General features: G+C 42.4%; 1 long non-coding RNA gene across 1 annotated transcript; it reads left to right on the forward strand.

Moving 5' to 3' along the window:
* The first annotated feature begins 7663 nt into the window (after positions 1-7663).
* On the forward strand, positions 7664-12705 carry LOC132541808 (uncharacterized). Its single transcript, XR_009552888.1, has 3 exons — positions 7664-7727; positions 8336-8631; positions 11626-12705. It is a non-coding gene; the product is annotated as an uncharacterized LOC132541808 (long non-coding RNA).
* The last annotated feature ends 7199 nt before the right edge of the window (positions 12706-19904 follow it).

Genomic DNA, 19904 nt, shown 5'->3' on the forward strand with positions numbered 1-19904 from the left:
AAGATGCTGGATGTCTTGCAAGGGTCCCTGGTTCCCCGCCAGCCTGGTGACATTCCATGGGTATAAATAGCCTGGCGGGCTGAGTGGCTGATTATGCAGGTGAAATGTCAGTGGTGGAGCCTGGCACACCCCAGCCATGACACTCAGCAAAATTCACATGTCCAGAGACCTGCCTCCACTTCTGAGAACTCCCTCTCAGCCAGCTTGGGAACCATTAGGCAAATGTGCACCTCTGACAGCTAGAAGGGGACTTTGCCCAGCTCTGACCTCCCCAGCTCTGCTGTCGGCTTGAGGGTGCTCACTTCCAATGCCAGACTTTCAGCATCAGGAATATTCCTTTGTCTAATATGGTTTATTCCAGATTCTAGATATGGAAATCATGATCAGCACACATAAAAGATGCTCAAAATTCAACTTTTTTTTTCATTTTTACTGGATATAAAACTATGAAGACTAGTTGACTTTTTGTCTGACTTTCCCCTAGCATGTGCCTCTGCCTCTCTGCCTCTCTCTGAACCCCTGCCCTCTAATACAAAGTGGGTCATAATCCACTTTTATTACTAGGAAGTTATAAAAAGTTTTCACTTACAAATTAAAATTTTCACCCCAGACTCAATCCCCCCATAGCACTCTCTTTGGGGGCTGTCTGTTACAGGTACCTATTATAGGTACTAAACATACACCTTGATACCAAACACCAGACCTGCCTCAGTTTATATACTGGCTCCATCACTTAGCAGCTGTGTGACCTGGGGCAAGTAGAATTTGTGATTTTTAAGTGAAAACAGGAGGTTACAAAAGTTAACTACAAGCTCTTTCATATTAAAATACTTGTGTGAGAGAGAGAGGTGGGGGGAGAGGGAGGTGGAGGGGGGGATGGAGAAGGAGGGAGAGAGGAAGAGGGAGAGAGAAAATGAAAATGTAGAGGGAAAATTGGACCAAAAAAGTTAATATTCATAGTTTGAGAACTGTTTATGATTCCCTCAGCTGCAAAATGACACTTAGATTGCTTTTCAATATCACAGGAGTGTTTGAGGATTAAACAAATCAATAAAGTGCTTGGTTCAAACAAAGGGTAGATTGAGTAAATACAATCAGCAATCATCAGTACAACCATTGTTGCCACCATCACTACCACTGTTGTCATTACCACTACCACCACCACTTTTCCATTATCACTTATCACCACCATCACCAGAACTAGAACTTACATCACATCACCAACATTGCCATTGTCACTATTACTGTTACCATCATCACCACCATCATTATTGATACCTTCCCTATATGTGTTATTCTATGAAGCTGTTCAGTGACATTGGGGCAGGGAAGGGAGACCACACTGAGCAACACAGTCAAAGGGTCATATCTGAAGTATGGTTGCACTTGAGTGGTGGGTGGCCTGGCACAGCTTTTATTCTCCCCTGCCTAGTAGATAGAGACCTGGAAATTTGATGTGTCCCAGATAAGCTGCTGAGGGCACTGGGGGAGCATCCAATCCAGTATCTATCTCCCCTCCATCAAACGCGCGCACACACACACACACACACACACACACACACACACACACACACACACACACACACACTAAGGCCAAGGAAGAGTAGAACTTGACCACAATGGATCAATAAATAAAAGGCAGCTTAGCTAGGGCTAGCATCTCTGCCATAGACCTTAGGTTGGTAATATTTTTTGTGACCCTTAATGTTCTTACCATGAAAAGTGAGTCTGTGATCTCAGAGGATCTGAGACAGTATCTTATTAACTATAAACCACACTTTTTGGTCTTGCTGAAACTTCTGGGATGGTGGATATATATGGAGAAAGAGGGAAGTATACCACAGTCCCAAAGCTCCTTCCATTGTAGCATTGACTTCCCCCAGCTTTGTGGAGGAGTCATCCCTGCTCTGTTAATGCGCTGGCCCTGGACAGACATGGGAATGGTCCTGAAGCAAAGGATTGGATTCCAAAGTGAGTAGCATGTCAGTATTTTATAGTCAGGAGCAAGAGATTTAAATTCAGGTTCATCTTAGTCCAAATCCCGCTGCTATTCCCCCCACCCCCCAAGCCACTCATCCTTCAGTGAACAATCCTCTGCTCAGAGACCCAGATGAGCCTTCTCCCACAGACCAGTGCTTGGTTCTTGTCCTTCTTGGCATCTGTCCAAGGTCTTAAGCATCAAAAAAGGAAAAAGTCCAGCATCTGAGAACTTGAACCAGAATCCCAAAAAACCTCTTCTTGTCCAAATCTGCATGTGGATGAATGATGGGTAAAGCAAGTGACTTCATTGATGGTCACGCCAAGCACAGCAAGAAGAAGGGGTTTGGCAGTGGTCCTGCTCCCTGGCCAGCCCAGGAACTCAGAGAACTCAGGCTAGAGAATGCACTTTGCACTGGGGGTCCCAGCCCACAGGGAAGCTTGGCAGATGTGCCATGGAGACCACTCTGGCCGTGCCAGCTGTAGGAAAGCAAGTGATGTATTTATTTATTTAGGTTTTATATGTGGACAACTTCCAAAAAAGAAAAAAAAAAAGTTCTGTAGAAGATTTAATAAAAGACCTGAAACATATGAAAAACAAGGAGATTAGAAGCAAAACTGGAGGAATATGCTTTCAGAAAGGAGCATTGAAACCCATCACCTTGGGTACCCAGCACGGGACAACCACATTGACATCAGAAGGGCCATCTGGTAGACCCAAGTAGGACGCCAAACAACAGAGAAGTCAGCTCAGAATGTCAGAAAACCTAGATCTTTTCCCTATAGTGATCAATCACACTGCTTTGACTAGGTTGATAGATTTTCTTAGAGAGCAGGAATTTCTGTGCTTATCCAAACATGTGTCTTATACTTGCTAATGTTGTCACTCTAGCCATTGGTGGCTTCTTTTGAGCTCCTGGATTCAGCTCTCCTTGTCACCAGATCATCTCTGGGGTCGTCATCTGTGTATAACAATGATCCCCATTGTCTCTTTTGTTCTGTTTCCTTTCTGTAGAAAACTGTCCTTTTGTTACCTTTTCAGTTTCTGTGGAGGTAAATAAAAAGTCAAGCAGCAATACAAAGTTGCTAATAAAAAGCATCTGTAGTCAGTCTTGCCTCCTCTCAGCAGGGATTCCTAACTCCAGTGAGGGCATATAGAGATTAGTAGCCATCATTTTGAAATTTATTGCACTGGGCACTTGATGAACACTTTAAATCTGAATACTTGTGCTTTCTTGACGGAAACCACTTTTTATTTTCTTTCTTTTTTTTTCCCCTTACTTTTTTTATTTGATTGGGCAGAGAAAAATTGAGAGAGAAGTGGGAGATAGAGCAGGAAGCTTTGAAGGCTGGCTGGTGGCACACCTGATTGGGTGCACTTGTTACAATGTACAAGGACAAGGATTTGAGCCCCTGGTCCCCACCTGGGAAAGATTTGTGAGTGGTGAAGCAGTGCTACAGGTGTCTCTCTCCCTCTCTATCACCCCTTCCCTCTAGATTTCTGGATGTCTCTATCCAATAAATAAAATATAATTTAAAAATTAAAAAAAGGAGAGAGGGAAGCTTCTCCCTGCATGTGGGGACTAGGGGGCTTGAACCTGTATATGGCAATATGTATACTCAACCAGTTATGCCATCTTTATTTTTATTTATTTATTTTTATTTTTTTAACATGGCATAAATTCTTTTTTATTTTTTTAACATGGCATAAAATTTTTATTTTCAGTTTCATAAGCATAATTCCCACAATCCATAGCATTAGTTTAACATTTAAATGGATTCACTACTCACCACAACTCTATCTTGACTTCTTTTTTGTTAGTGATTTTATATTGATTTACAAAATTATGAGGTAACAGGGATATAATTCTATATCATTCCCACCACCAGAGTTTTATGTCCCCATTCCCTCCATTGGAAGCTGCAACTGCAGTTATTTCTTTCAACGTCACAGATAGGCTTTTTACTTAAATTTTTTTTTTTTGTTTTTACATATGATTCTGTATTTTTGTTGTTATTATTCACTGGGAAATCACCATTCTAGGCTGACATTTTCATACAGAGTCATAAAGACACCACATCACCAAAGCTTCTTTTAGGGTAGTGGAGGCTGGACTCAAACTTGGGTCCTGAATGTGATAAAAACAAGTTCACTATCCAAGTGAACTATTTTGCCCATCTGCTTCTATATTTCTCTCTCTTTCTTCCTTCTGTTCTTCCATTCTTTCTATTGATCTATCTTTCTCTCTCTTCTTTCCCAGAGATGCTCTGGCTTATTGTGGTGCAGAGGATTGAACCTGGGACTTTGGAGCCTCAGGCATGAGAGTATTTTTGTATAACCACTATACTATCAACCCAGATCATGCCTCTGTGTTTCTAAATAGTGCCCTCATTATTATTTCTGGGCTTCTTATTTTGTACAGTATCCATTGACCTCTCATGTGAAAAAGACTATCTGACCTGGATGGTGGTGTACTGGCTTAGAAGGTTGAAGAACTGAGTTTGTTCCCTGGCATCACATGGGCTAGAGTGATTATTTTATTTTCTCTCTTTTCCTTCTCTATTCCATATATATTACCTCCCTACATAGTTCTTTATCACCATATCTTCTTGACTATTGACCCTAAATTTTGATGAAATGAATACATACTGTTTAGAAAATGATGACCATGAAAATATTGCCACTACACCATGGAGTATATTATAGTATGATCTTTCGTTTTCCTGGCACTTACAGAAAAAAATTAGAAAATAATCTGGGTAGTTAGTTTTCTTTGTATCTATCACTATGTCCTTTTCCACCTCTCTCTGAAAGAACTCTAAAATTTTAATATGCACCAGGTCAGCAGGTTAACTACCTTGTCTTCATACAATGATTTTTTAAAATTTATTAACGGATAAAGACAGAGAGAAATTGAGAGGAGAGGGAGAAATAGAAAGAGAGAGAAACAGAGAGACACCTGCAGCACTGCTTCAGCACTTGTGAAACTTTCCCCCTTCAGGTGGAGACTAGGGGCATGAACCTGGGTCCTTGAGCACTGTAATGTATACACTTAAGCAGGTGCACCACTGCCTGGCCCTTCTGCACTGATCTTTAAAGTTATACTCTTGGTTTCTGCTCTGAGATGGCAATGCCTGTTATCCTGCTAGAACTTCTCTTCACACCACTGTGGAGCTGACTCTTATGTCTTTCCTGCACTATCCCCTATCCCTAGACTTCCCCCGACCCCCCGATTCCATGAAGAGGTTGACACTGTTGTGTGGCCAGAACAAATTCTCCAGGAGATGTCTGGCATGAGTTATGTGGGAGTTTTGAAAGTTAATATCTGAAAACATCATTATTCTACTTCATACTTTGATTTGTTGGCCAAATATGATTTTCTAGTTTCAGAATAATTTATCTCCAGATGTTTGAAGACTATAAGACTTGGCTCTATACTCTTCATAGTTGCAGTACTTCCAGTAGGGCTGTTAAGAAATTCAGGATTATTCTGATTCTTGTTCATCTGGATGAACTTTTCCTTTTTTTTTTTTAATTTGAACACTTGGAGTGTATTCTTTATCTCCAGCCACCTGAAAATGTTTAAAATTATTATAATGTTCCCTCCATTATATATTCATTCTAAGATTCCTGGTTGTTGGAAGTATGGTATCAGGATGAAATTCCTCATTTTGTTATTTCTTACTTTTAATTTCCAACCTTAGTGTTTTATTTATTTATTTATAAAAAAGGAAACACTGACAAAACCATAGGATAAGAGGGGTACAACCCCACACAATTCCTACCACCAGCACTCTGTATCCCCTCCCTTGATAGCTTTCCTATTCTTTAACCCTCTGGGAGTATGGACCCAAGGTCATTGTGGGTTGCAGAAGGTGGAAGGTCTGGATTCTGTAATTGCTTCCCCACTGAACATGGGCATTGACAGGTCGATCCATACTACCAGCCTTCCTCTCTCTTTCCCTAGTAGGTTGGGGGTTTGGGGAATCGGAGCTCCAGGACACATTGGTGGGGTCATCTGTCCAGGGAAGTCTGGTTGGCATCATGCTAGCATCTGAAACCTGGTGGCCGAAAAAAGAGTTAGCATATGAAGCCAAACAAGTTGTTGACTAATCATAAACCTAAAGGCTGGAGTAGTGCAGTTGAAGAGTTGGGGGCTACTCTCTTCCCAGATCCAGCTTTCCGGTCCTTTTTCCAGTCATGACATCATCTCCCCAGACAATAACTAGGATCCACCTGCATGTCAGATTTCAGGCTCAGGAGAAAAAAAACTAATATAGTCATAGGCCCTTTGGAATATAACTAAAATATGCCTACTATCTACAGAACGGAGATCACCCCAACCTTAGTGTTTTTATGCCAACTTTTCTTGGGGTTATTTCTTTATCTTTATCTCTTATTTATTCTGTTGACTTTTTATTGAAACTTATAAGAAAGTGTTCATGCTCTAGTATTTTCTTCTGTTTTGCACATTTATTCTTTATCTCTGTAAGTAAATACTTTTACATTTAATTTGTTTTATTTTAAAACAAATGGGAGGGAGATATAAAGAAAAAGGTACATATATAGAGAGACCAGATTTAATTGTTCAGCTTTGGTTTATGACAGTGCAAGGAATTGAGCCTGGGGCTTTGGATCTTCAGGCATGGACCTCTTTTCGTATAAATTTGCATTATACACTATCTTCTTCATCCCCTCTAGGAGTATACTAACTGTGTTTTTCTTAAGCAGACCTTCTGTTCATTTGTTCTGTCCTCTGCTGTTTTCTCTTGTGTATTGTGGCTATGTTTTCAATGGGTAGGTATGTCCTGTGACAGAAGAATGGGAGACTGTGTCCATTGTGACTCTGTGACTTGCACTTCTTGAGTATTGTTTCCATGGGGTGGGGGACTGACCTTTGTGCCCTGTTTTAGGAGAATCTGAGGTTTGATCTCCTTGTAGGATAGAACCCTTCCCATCTCCTTTTGGGGTGGGCATGGAATTAAGAGCTTAGCTTTATGGATTCCTGCTTCCTCCCCCATGCTTCTGAGAAGTCAGGTCTTCTGAGCTGCATGGAATGTCTCCATCTATTAGATATTGTGTGGGTGTCTTTCATCTGTAGTCACCCCCTCTTCTTTTCCTATCATTCCTAGGCTTATATCTTTAGTTAGAAACTCATTCATTTTATTAGAAAGGTCTCTATACAGAACAAAAAGTGCACTTGTTCAGTTCCCTAGGTTCACTGGGAATGGGATGTTCTCATTTACCAGTAACTTTCTTAGTTTTAAAATAGAAAGTCCTGGATATCAGGAAACCCCCAGACCTGGGAAAACTACCCTTCTTTAATTGCCATTTCAGAACCTCCTTGCTCTCTCACTTGCCTGGCCCCATGTGAGCTCCAAGTCCCCTGCACACTGATGGCAATCTGGTTCATGCAGGGAGTGAGTTCTTGCGACTTCAGAGTATGATGTGGACCAAATCACTTATGTTGCAGACACTCATGAGTGTCTGGAAAAGTCCCTGTATTTCTGGAAACCCCAAAGATAAACAACAGGCATGACTATCATTACTGAAATTGCTGGCTGCAGCAGACATGTGCAAGCCCCGTGGTTCCCGCCTCTACCACCTCTGTAATTAGACCGGAGCATTTAAAATTGTTCCAGTCCAAATAAGACCTGAAAGAGCAGTGAACAGACCTGACTGCTAGAGATGAACAACTGTCATGGAAGAGCCTGAAAGAGCTTACTCAAGGGGAAGGGCAGGGCTGGAGGTGAGGTGCTCACGTCTCTGCTGCTACAGGGCCTGTAGATGGAAGAGGAACCAGGAGGTCTGCTTTAATGTCACCCTTCGGGATTTCCCTGGACATGGTGGTACATGGAGGTGTCTTCTCCTTGATGCTTTTCCACATTTTAGTAGCATTTGTATGAACTCACAACAAAGAGGCATATAATTTTAGCTTTTAAATGATTTTAGGATGAGCTGAGCTTAGCAGCCATTCACACATTAGAATAAATGAATTTATACAAAGAGAGAGTGGAGAACCATACAAGAAGGGTGGTGGTGGGGGCAAAGTTTATAGCTGATGGGCCAGTGGGGACCACGCGCCATTCCAGTGTCCTTGATGGTGGATGCCCTTTACAGTAAATCCCAGCTCTACTCAATTTTCGGTGATGTTACTTGGCCTCCCTGAGCCTGTTTCTTTATCTTCAGAATGGGTATAATTATAGCACTGATTTCATTGGGCTGTTGTGAGGATGAGAAAGGCAAATAAAGACCACATGCTTAGCATAGTCTGATAATAAGGAGCATAATCAGTGGGAAATGACAGATATTATCACACTTATTATAACTACCAGGCTTGTTTGGCCCTTCTTCAAGGGTTCCACCTGACTGCTGGTGGAAACTGCTCCACACTGCTGGAAACTGTCACCAACTGGTATGGGAGGCACCGGGAAGAGCAGACCCTTAGCCAACCTTCAGCTAAGAGAGCCCACAGTGGAGTGAAATTCAGCTAAGCAGTCTGCCCATTTAGACAGACGTGGTGTCCAGGCACTGCTGCCATCCTGAATGCACAGCAAGTTGGGGGCTGCTCAGCAGGTCCTAGGGTATGTGTGTCCAAGGGTGGAGTCCAGTCACACACCTGAAAGCATCTCCACCTGTCTCCACTGTCCAAGGTAATGCTCTGGTTTTGTAAGAGTCACAACTGCTAGAAGAGAACCTGCCAAGCTTTGTAGGTCTTGACTGTGGAGGGGACCCAGCAAGGATGTCATAGCAGGTTTGCCATGCCCAGGGGTCATGGAAACTGCTGACCAAGAATATTCATTCTTTCCTTCACATTTGGTCCAGGGGTTTATGAGTAAATGGACTCTTCTCTGTCAGGATCCTCCAGAGAAAGCACACAGTGATACCCACTGTGTGCCCTCATCTGTCCATCATATATGCTGTTGGACCTCTGGTTCTGGAGGGACCCAAGGGGCTTACATACTTGTGGGGGAGGGACTGAGGTATGAGGCTATCCAACCGATGAGTCTTAACTTTTGTTGATATGAGGGAGGGAAGTAATGGTGAAGTGAATGAATGAATGAATGAATGAATGAACGAACCAAAACATTAGATATTGTTGGACTTAAGTGAAGATTTAGTGGAAACCCTTGGTACTAAGGGAACAGAACTTGATTCCTAGATTTTCCAAGCTGAATTTGTTTTCCCCTCTTCTGTCTCATGCATTACCCTCAGCCCTATCAACACACTTCTACTTCCTTTCTGAAAACATTATTTATTAAGATGAGAAAGGGGGGGGTTCAATGTTGTCTTTTTTGTTTTTGTTTTTTGGTCTTATGGTGGTATTGACATTGAAACTGGGACCTCCAGAGTCCCAGGCATGAAAAGTCTGGTATACTCTAAGCTGCACTATCTCCTCAGCCAAGACACCTACTGCTTTTTCATAAAAGGTCAGATTCAGATTGGGCTGTTTTAAGGGCACAGAGAAGGGGAGATAGTTGTGTAAATAAAATCTGAGCTCCTCTGCAGTGATGGTGTTTCTGGGATGTTCAGATAAAAGAAGGGGTAATCAAGCATTTATCCACTTGTGTCTCAGTCACAAATATCTGGAAAAGATATTCTGAGGCATGATCAGAGTTTCTTCTGCATGTTATTTACAAAGTCTTGCAGCAGATAGAGCACTGGACGTATAAGCATGAGGTCCTGAGTTCAGTCTCCAGTACTGCATATGATAGAGTAACACTCTCACTTCTTTACATAAGTAAGTAAATTGAATCTTTTAAGAAAAATTTATATATTTCTTTTTTCTATATTCTGTATTTCCTTCCTACTTAGAGCTACAGGTGTGATGCCTGGAGCTACAACCAGTATCAAGCAGTAATGAGGTGATAACCATAGGGATGGTGGGAGAGAATAAAATAGTCAGAGAGGGACAAGTGTAAGGTGGCTGGAGGGAGGCGGGGAGCAAGCTACACAAAGAGAGGAGGAGCAGAGATGATCCCACTGGAGTCACCACCACTGTATCTGAGTGTTGACTGTCTTGGGAAGCCCCTGTTCAGGTACCACTGCCCTGAGTCCTCTGTCAACTGAGAAGGATCATGGTCAGGTCAGAAAGCTGTCCCTGCCCTAGAGAGATCCTGGGGGGCTCACACCATGTGCTATCTGGCCAGAGACGCTCTGACTTGTGTCTGCTTTGGAACATAGACTGGAATAAGCAGTCGGAAGGAGGGATTCCTCCTAGTGGGTGTATTTATTCGGGGCCTCTCCCTGGAAGATTTGGCATGGGGTATGTTTTCCTAAAGATAAAAAATAAACACAGTGAATGAATCCAGCAGGAAGTGGTGCAGGGCAGACTCACAGGCGGCCAGGCCCACAAGTGAGTGTGTGCACATGTGCATGCATTCGCATGAGTGGGTAGGAGGGTGGCTGAACGGGGGGCTGGGGGTAGGGGCAGTGGACTGGAATCCTCATCATGGTCACTGTGCAACTCTTTGGGATTCGCATAGCACGTTTCAAAACCACTGCTTGCCACACAGCTCTCACACGGAAGGTACACTACTCACTATTTCTAGTGTCATCACAGCGTCCTGCAACCAGCATCACAGCTATGTCCAGAACATTTTCATCACCCCCAAGGGAAACTTTGTACTCATTATTAGTCATTCTCCATTCCTTTCCAGCCCACCCTCCATGCCTGGCAACCACTCCCCTACTGTCTGTGCCTATGAATTTCATATGGTGGACAGCTCTGACAAGTGGGCTGGACCAGAGGTGGTCTCTTGTGACTGGTGTCTTGCCTTCAGCATAATCTTTTTAAGATTCATCTGTGTTGTAGCCTGTTCTATCCTCATTTTTATAATCACTGGGTAATGCTTACTGTATGGCTAGACTGCATTGTGTTTACTGATTCATCAGCTGCTGAGCATTTGGGCTACTTGCACTCTGGTGCAATTATGAATAGTACTGGTATGGAGGGCTGCTGAAATAGATCATTTGGATAATGCATTGCTTTGCCATGTGTGTGAGGTTTGAGTCTGGTCCCCACCACATTGAAAGAAGCTCACTGCTGTGGTCTCTTTCACTCTTTTTGCCTTTCAATCCTTTTAATAATAATAACAACAACAACAATCCTGCATCTAGAGGGTGGTATACTTGGTTAAGTGCACACATTATCATGTACACAAACGGCGAGATCAGACCTCTCAGATGCTGCTGATAAGGATACCAAATGGCACACTCACCTTAAAAAAAAAAAAAAGGAATGAAACATAAAGTTATTATCTGACCCAGCAACTCCACTCCTAAGTATATACCCAAAGGTGTGTGAAATCCATCCACACAAAAATATGTACATGAATATCTGAAACAGTATTTTCCCCCTTTGTTTGATAGGACAGAGAGGTTTGAACATCTGCTGTCCACTTGCAGGGGTCTGCTTCACAAGAGGAGAAACGAGCATCTCTTTGTTTTTCTCCCTCTCTATCTCCCTTCCCCCCTTTCAGTTTCTCTCTGTCCTATCAAACAAAGGGGGAAAATACTGTTTCAGATATTCATGTACATATTTTTGTGTGGATGGATTTCACACACCTTTGGGTATATACTTAGGAGTGGAGTTGCTGGGTCAGATAATAACTTTATGTTTCATTCCTTTTTTTTTTTTTTTTAAGGTGAGTGTGCCATTTGGTATCCTTATCAGCAGCATCTGAGAGGTCTGATCTCGCCGTATGCTTGACAATACTTGATCTAGTTTTTGTCTCGGGTTCTGGCCATTGTATTGAGTGTGAAAGGCTCCTCAGTGTGTCTGCAGCTCTCACTCCTCATGACTCATGATGCTGAATCTCTTTTTAATTGCTGGTGCTCACTTGCACAACCCATTTGGAGAAGTGTGGATTCAGATCCTCTGTCACTGTTTTGATGGAATTATTTACCTTTTCTATATGCAACATGCTTTTGTGACCTCATGATTACGGTCTTGTGTTATCACTACTGCTAGGTAGTTTTTCTTTGGTACCACCTGTCATATAAACCAGGAAACTGAAACCTGTGAAGTCTCACTGGGAAGGTTGCATAATTAGCAGATCCTGCTACACAAGGGAAATATGGAACCTTGGCCTAAAGTTCATGAAGAAAATGAAGATTGCTGTGAAAGAGTGTTAAGTTCATCTATGAGCCAGAACAGCTCTTTCAGCCATCAGATCCCTTTGTCTAGCTGACTGTAAAGATAATAGCTGACATTGTTCAGTGGTTATTTTGTGCCAGTGTCTAAGGTAGGTGCCACAGAACACATAGAAATTTGACAATCACCCCACTGGGTAGCTACTATTATTTCCATTTTATGGATGAGAAACACTCTACTAGGGACCTCTCTACCCTATGGTCTCAGCTGACACCATAGGATTTGACTGATGTTTCACCTGTAGGACAGAAGGCCCAAGTTCTCAGGGTCATGTGGCTTTGGTCCAGTTCTAGCCACTGTCATGGCTGCCTCTCTGTTCCCCTCCCCCACCACCATAGACTGCAATAGTTCTGTGGGGTTTTGGCTTCTATCTGCACTATGTACATTTCCATGGTCCCCTCCTACTACAGCCTGGGTGCCCCCTGTCCCCTCAGATGAGGTTCTTGCTTCTTGCCCTGTGTTTGACCTACACATGGAGGGATGGGTGTCTAGGTCTGCCTACCCTTCATACTCAGTGTTCTGAGGTCCCATCCCCAGCACCACCATAATACAGAGCTGATCAGTGCTTTGGCCTTTCTCTCTCTCCTCTTTCTCTTTCATTAAAATGTAAACAAATAAAATATTTATATTTAAAAATCCAGTTTATTGACTGTACTCTTCCTTGATAGACCTGATGATCACAGCAAGTCCATCCATGTGGATATATCTGGATCCACCAGATCCTATCAATGATCCTCTCACTAGATGCTTTTACTAGTCCCACTTTGCAGAAAGGAAAACTGAGGCTAACGAGTGATTAAACTGAGATGATTTGGGTAAAGGTGAAAGTATGTGTCAACTATGATGCTAAGTCTAAGACTATTCTAGGGTAGCAAGTCAGGTGCTCAAAAGTCTCTTTGACTTCCCATGCTGTTAAGAGCTTCTCAACTACCTTTTTTAAAAAAATTTTTTATTTATAAAATGGAAACATTGACAAGACCATAGGATAAGAGGTATACAATTCCCACCACCAGGACTTCGTATCCCATCACCTCCCCTGATAGCTTTCCTATTCTTTAGCCCTCTGGGAGTATGAACCAGGGTCATTATGGGGTGCAGAAGGTAGAAGGTCTGGCTTCGGTAATTGCTTCCCCTCTAAACGTGGGAGTTGACAAGTTGATACATACTCCCATCCTTTCTCTCTCTTTCTCTAGTGGGGCAGAGCTCTGGGGAAGAGGGGCTCAAGGACACATTGGTGGGGTCATCTGCTCACGAAGTCCATTGGCATCATGGTAGCATCTGGAACCTTGTAGCTGAAAAAAGAATTAATATATAAAGCCATACAAATTGTTGACTAATCATGAACCTAAAGGCTGGAATATTTCAGATGAAGATTTGGGACATAGCTAGGAGTAGGTCTATTTTAGGTATGTTCCAAAGGACCCATGACTTTATTAGCTCAACTAGCTTTCAACCTGATTAGCTTGATGGGCTCTGGCTTCATGCAGACAGTCTTGGTTTCAAATCCCAGTTCCTGGCAATTTGCTTAATGAAAAGTTAAACTAAATAAATTAAGACATATTTGGTCCATGTAAAAAGAATAAAGAAATAACTAATTCATCAAAAAAAGCTTATTGTGTTCCAGGAAATGGACAAAGCACTTTTCACATTCATTCATTTAATTTTCCCAACAATCCTTTGAGCTAGGTACTATTTTTAGTCTAATTTCATAGTTGTGAAAACCAAGGCACAGATAGGTTAAGCAACTTGCCTAAAATCACTCAGCTCTCAACTACTGAGATTAACAACACAAGTAGTTTGGCTGCAGAGCCTGTCCTCTCAGTCACCAAGGCTTAAAATCATGCATCAACTTGAGAAACTTCACAACTTCAATTTTAAAAATGGGTCATTGGAGTCAGTAAGACAGTTTATGGGGCTAATATGCCTGCTTTGTCATGTGCAGGACCCCTTGCATCGCACTGGAGGAAGTTTCTGTGCTGTGGTAGTTTTCGCTCCATTTGTCTCTATCTTCCTATCTTAAAAAGTTGAAATAGACCTACTAGCTATTTCCAAAATAGAGACCCCAAATCTTCATCTGAAATATTCCAGCCTTTTGGTTCATGATTAGTCAACAATTTGTATGGCTTTATATGTTAACTCTTTTTTCAGCTACAAGGTTCCAGATTCTACCATGATGCCAACTGGACTTCCCTGGGCAGATGACCCCACCAATGTGTCCTTGAGCCCCTCTTCCCCAGAGCTCTGCCCTACTAGAGAAAGAGAGAGACAGGCTGGGAGTATGGATTTACATGTCAACACCCACGTTTAGAGGGGAAGCAATTACAGAAGCCAGACCTTCCACCTTCTGCACCCCATAATGACCGTGGTTCATACTCCCAGAGGGCTAAAGAATGGGAAAGCTATCAGGGGAGGTGATGGGATATGGAGTCCTGGTGGTGGGAATTGTATTCCTCTTGTCCTATGGTCTTATCAGTGTTTCCATTTTATAAATAAAAATTTAAAAAAATGTAAAAAGTTGGTTTGTTGAGGAAGCTCTGGTGATGAGCAAAAACAAAACAAAGAGGGTCACAAATCAGCACAGATACCCCTGTTCAATTTTAATGTGTATAGAAGAATCCTTTTGTGGGCTGGTGCTGTGCTTAATGCTAAGGCTGAACTTGAACTTGGAATATATAACATATTAGCTGAATCAAGCTCCCTGAAGCAAAAGTTGTACACACTTCTAGACACTTCCATGCACACCATGAAGCCTGAAAACCTTGCTCGACAAGCTATTGGTATGTCCTGGGCTTGGGAAGCTGAACAGAAGCCCTCTCCATGAACTCCTTTAGACTCATTTATTTGGCACTTGAGAAATGAAAGGAAATGAAGACCAAACAGAGAAATTACTGAGAAGGAACTGCTATAAAGGAGAATAAAGGGAGCTGTGATGTGTCCTCTTGCTTCATAGAGACCAACTCAGGAAAAATAAAAATCTTATGGATGGCATTTTTTCCCTATTTAATGATGAAAGCTGTTACAGTGTGTCCCATAGAATATATATATATAAGCTTACAATTTATACTACATACCGTTTTGAATAACAGCACAGTCAAGATTGCAGAGTCAGATTGCCTGGACTCAAATTCTGTCTCCAAATAGGCTGTAAATCATCAGGCAAGTGACTTCACCTCTCACCTCTCGGTGTCTCAGTTTCTCTTCTGTAGCTACCTGCTGGGGTGGTTGTGAGGGTTGCATGCCAAGACACTGGGACAGTGTTTGGGACAACATGAACCCTTAAAGTATAAAACATTAACTCTTATTAAATGCATTATTACATGACAGCTATTCATGAAAACATATTCATTATTCTTTTGACAATCAAAAATATTAATTTTAGGGAAAACTTTAGAAGTGTAGCAAAGAAAAGATTTTTGGTTGTGCAGCCTGAGATTGATTTAGTGAAGTGAGATGGGTGGGTCCTGATTATTAGAGGCCAGAGTTTCCTAATCTTGGCATGATCTATGGATGTTTGAGGTTGAATGTTCATCTGATCTGGGGGCTGTCATCTGCACTGAAGGGTTAGCACTGTCCCTGGCCTCTCCTCACTATGTCCCTTCTCACCCACTTGTTCAGTTGTCTTCAGACATTGCTAAAAGCTCCCCCTGAGAGCAAAATCAGTCATGGTTTGAGAACCACTGCTTCAGAAGAAACGATGAGAACAAAGTGATGAACATCACATTTTACCATATTTTCTGTTTCTAGGAAAATCTTGAGAAACACTAGAATAGGCAGATTTTTTTAAAAATCACATGCTAAAGTGACAAATTATATCTCAGTTTAGTAGAGGTGATCATATTTTGAACCAAGAGTTCAGCATTTTTGTCCTGGGTTGTCATCACCATGTGTGATGACATGCTTCTCCCTGAATTCTTCCTTCCTTCCTTCCTTCCTTCCTTCCTTCCTTCCTTCCTTCCTTCCTTCCTTCCTTCTTTCCTTCCTTCCTTCCTTCCTATCTCTCTCTCTCTCTCCCTTTCTCTCTCTCTCTCTCCCTTTCTCTGTCTCTCTCTCTCTTTCTTTCTTTCTCTTCTTTTTTTGCCTCCAGGGATATCACTGGGGCTCAATGCTATGAGTCTACTGCTCCTAGAAGACTCTCTCCCCTGCCCCCCCCCACACTTATTGGATAAAACAGAGAGAAATTGAGAGAGGAGGGAGAGATAGAAAGAGGGAGAGAAAGACACCTGTAGACCTTCTTCATCACTTGTGAAGTGACCCTTCGTGCAGGAGGGGAGCCAAGGACTCGAGTTAGAACCAGAATCCTTGTATGGGTCCTTGAGCTTCATACTATGTGCTCTTAACCTGGTGCGCCACCACTCCGCACCCCCTGCCCACTGTCTATGTCATAATCTACCGCATGAAGACAATAGCACACATCATATATATTTTTGAGGCCTCAAAGCCATGGAAGCCAGGCAGTGGAGCACCTGGTTAAGTCCTCACATTACAGTGCATAAGGACCCCATATCAAGCCCCCTGGTCTCTGTCTGCAGGGGGAAATCTTCACAAGCATGGCTGCAAGTGTCTTTCTGTTTCACTTCATTTCTATCTCCCTGTCCCCTCTCAATTTTTCACTGTCCCTATCCAATTATAAAAAAATAAAAGAATTTAAAGCCATCAACTGAGAAAACGTTCTCCAAAATTCAGCCACTCATTTTCATGATGTCCATCTATACTAATAAGATAGCTGTATAATAATTTTACCTTTAAAATAATTCTACCCTCATATCTTTTCTTTTCATGTAAATGCCAAATTTAACCTCAACTTAAGAAAATATCTCTAAGATATGTTTGACATGCTTGTTATACAGTTTTTCTAATGCATTTAAAAGTAAACACATACAAAATATAGCCTACGTCTAACTTAAAACCATTATGTATACCACCAGAGGGATTCAATGCTCAGTGCAGTCTTTAGGGAGCATCAAAATAAACTCACACAGATGTAAATCCTTCTCAATATAAGAATGTTATTTTGAATGCATGGTAGAACTTCATGAGTTTATACCAACACTTGATAACAGAATAAATAGAATTGGGAAGGTCCTAAATGAGAGTGCCTGTTCCGTATCATGTTTTGAGACTTTTTCTAGTTTCCCAGAGATGAGGAATATAATGAAATCAGACAGCATTGGGAATACACTTCACCTTATCATCCCACACCTTTCCTTGAAGCCCCTTGGCAGCCATTTTTGGACTGTATCCCTTGCTGCATCCCCTGCTGCATCCCAAACATGTGAACTTTACTGGGTCAGTCAGAAAGGCTCTACCTAGTGTGATCATCTTCTGGCTGTATCTTCCCTTGAGTCTTTGAGTGGAGATCCATATATGCATCCTCACCAGGGCTTGCTCAGACTGATGGGATTCCAACCTGATTGAGAGTTGGAATTACCAAGGAACACAGGCTAGATCCCTGAGGGTTTCATTCATTGGCCTGAGGTGTGACTGAACAGCTGAATTACCTGGAAGTTCCCCCAGGAGATACTCAGGTGGGGCCAACACAGGTCCAACTCCCTCTTAGGCTCTGTTCCATAGATCTCCCTTCACCTGAGTCATTTGCAGATGAGAGAGACTCCCCACAGAGATAATTCTCAAGGCTTCACTCTCCATCAGTAAATTCAGCTGGGCAAGGGTGTTGGGGAACCATCTTGTATCTGCCTTGCCTGGTGGCCAGGTAAGCATTAGGTTATTTGCTTGTAAGTCAAATTATAAGAGGAGAGATAGCAACTGCTAATATTTATTTAGTGCTGACAGTAGGGGTGGGATTAGACTGAGAGTCACCCCCAAATTCTGTCATCTGTTAAATTGTATTTTAATGTGATATTTTTTTAAAATGGAAAGTATTATAAAAATACCCACCATGACCCTGAATCAAAACTTTAAATAAAAATAGGATGGGTGCTGTACTGAGCCGCCATGGGTCCCAAAGCACTGGGAACATTAGTAACAAGGAGAAACACATGCTGATCCTGGTTGAGCTGGGCCATGCCAATCCTAAATTAAACTTTGTGTTTGAACTCAGTGCCTCCCTGGGCTCGCCCCTCATTCCAGAAATGGTGAGTGTGGGCAGCCAGGTGGTCTGTCTCATGTCAGTTAGTCTCCTGTGTGCCTGGACAATTCTAATAAGCTACTCTTTCTCTCCCTGCCCTTCCTAGAATCTAAGGTCTGTTCTCTAACTATAGAGGACTATAGAGATTTTTTAAAATGCAAACTCAGTTTCCTTACTGGAATTCAGACTCCTCTAATGGCATCTTCACACTCAGAACTACCACCAGTCTCATTGCCTCCACAAATGAATGAGCCATTTTTCCAGCTTCTTCCACCACTCTGCTCCTTCTCCTGCTTTCAGCACAGGGATCACTTAGCTTGAACACCCTGAAACCTTTGCCTGGTTCAGGACAGTTTTATGAGCTTTGACCTCTGCTGGAACATTCTTCTTGGAGTGTTTACACAGCTCATTGTTTCTCACACCATTCAGGGCTCAACTTCAGTGTCACCTCTTCAGAGAGCCCTTCCTTGACCACCTATGGAAGTCCCTTTTGGGCATATTCCTCTCAACTTGTTTTCTTCTCAGTGTTATCACAACCTGGTTTTTATTTGTTAATATGTTTCTTATGAGTTCAGGTTTTCTGTCCAGAAGGGAAAATCCATGTGGGTAGATACTTACTTGGTCTGTTCCCCACTGTATCTCTTGTGGCCAGGCCAAGCTCTCTGAGCATTTTCAGGATGAATGAACGAAATCCATTTCTCAGACAAAGAAACTGATGCCTGGCTCACTCTAAAGCTCTAAATGAGTGTGTGTTGAACCCTAGCCCTACTCCCAGTGGGTCACAGGGATTTTTCTCTCTGAAGATTCCTGTGCCCCATTATTTCAGCTCCTGCACCCTCAAGTCTGGCTCTGATTACTGCCTGCTGCCACCCACCCGCAGACTAACAAACGTGGACCAGCTGTGCCTCAGGAAATCGCCTCCAACTCAACCCTGATGCTGCAGGGATGTCTTTAGTTAATGTAAATAGGATTTTAACATTCATTTTCCCCCCTCTTTGTGCAAAATACCTATCATTAATTTTGACTTGTGAGATCAAACAGTTAACAACGTGTTGATCCTAGCTTACTTTCAAGTGATGTATTGTATCATTTCAGAGAGTTATGGAGGGGCTGATACTTTCTTTGACAAACACACTGAGTCCATGAGAGGGGGGTCTCCTCAGCATCCCGGGAAAGGAAGCAATTAACGACTCCATTTTGGGGATCCAAATACAGTTGCGTCATTCCTCCATGTTTTACCAAACACTGGTTTTTTTCTTCAGCATTCTGGGATTTTTTTCCCCCTTACCCCAAAGAAACGAGTTTCTCTAATCCATCACTTTTAGCAGCATCAGGGGCAGAGTGAAAAATAAAAAGGCCTCATTGAGTGCCCTTGGAACTTTTCCCCTCTCCATGCTGACATGGCCCTGAAGGTTTGTTTTGTGAATGGACTTTGCTTTCTTCCTTTTGGGGTCCCTTCTGTCTTCATGGCTTTTCAGCACCCCCCCAATATCAATGTCTCTAAGACAACAACACATACTTAAATACCTCTGGCTCCAAATGAGTATATAAGTCAATGATATAGACTCAATATAAAACACCAGAAAGTAAGACTGTGGCAGCTCCAAAACTGTGCCCCTCCAAAAAGGGCTGCCATTGCTCAGAGTCACAAATAGCCATTTTGCCAGACAATGGTGCACTCGGTT

This window comes from Erinaceus europaeus, chromosome 1, assembly GCF_950295315.1.
Source record: "Erinaceus europaeus chromosome 1, mEriEur2.1, whole genome shotgun sequence".
NCBI classification, from domain to species: domain Eukaryota; kingdom Metazoa; phylum Chordata; class Mammalia; order Eulipotyphla; family Erinaceidae; genus Erinaceus; species Erinaceus europaeus.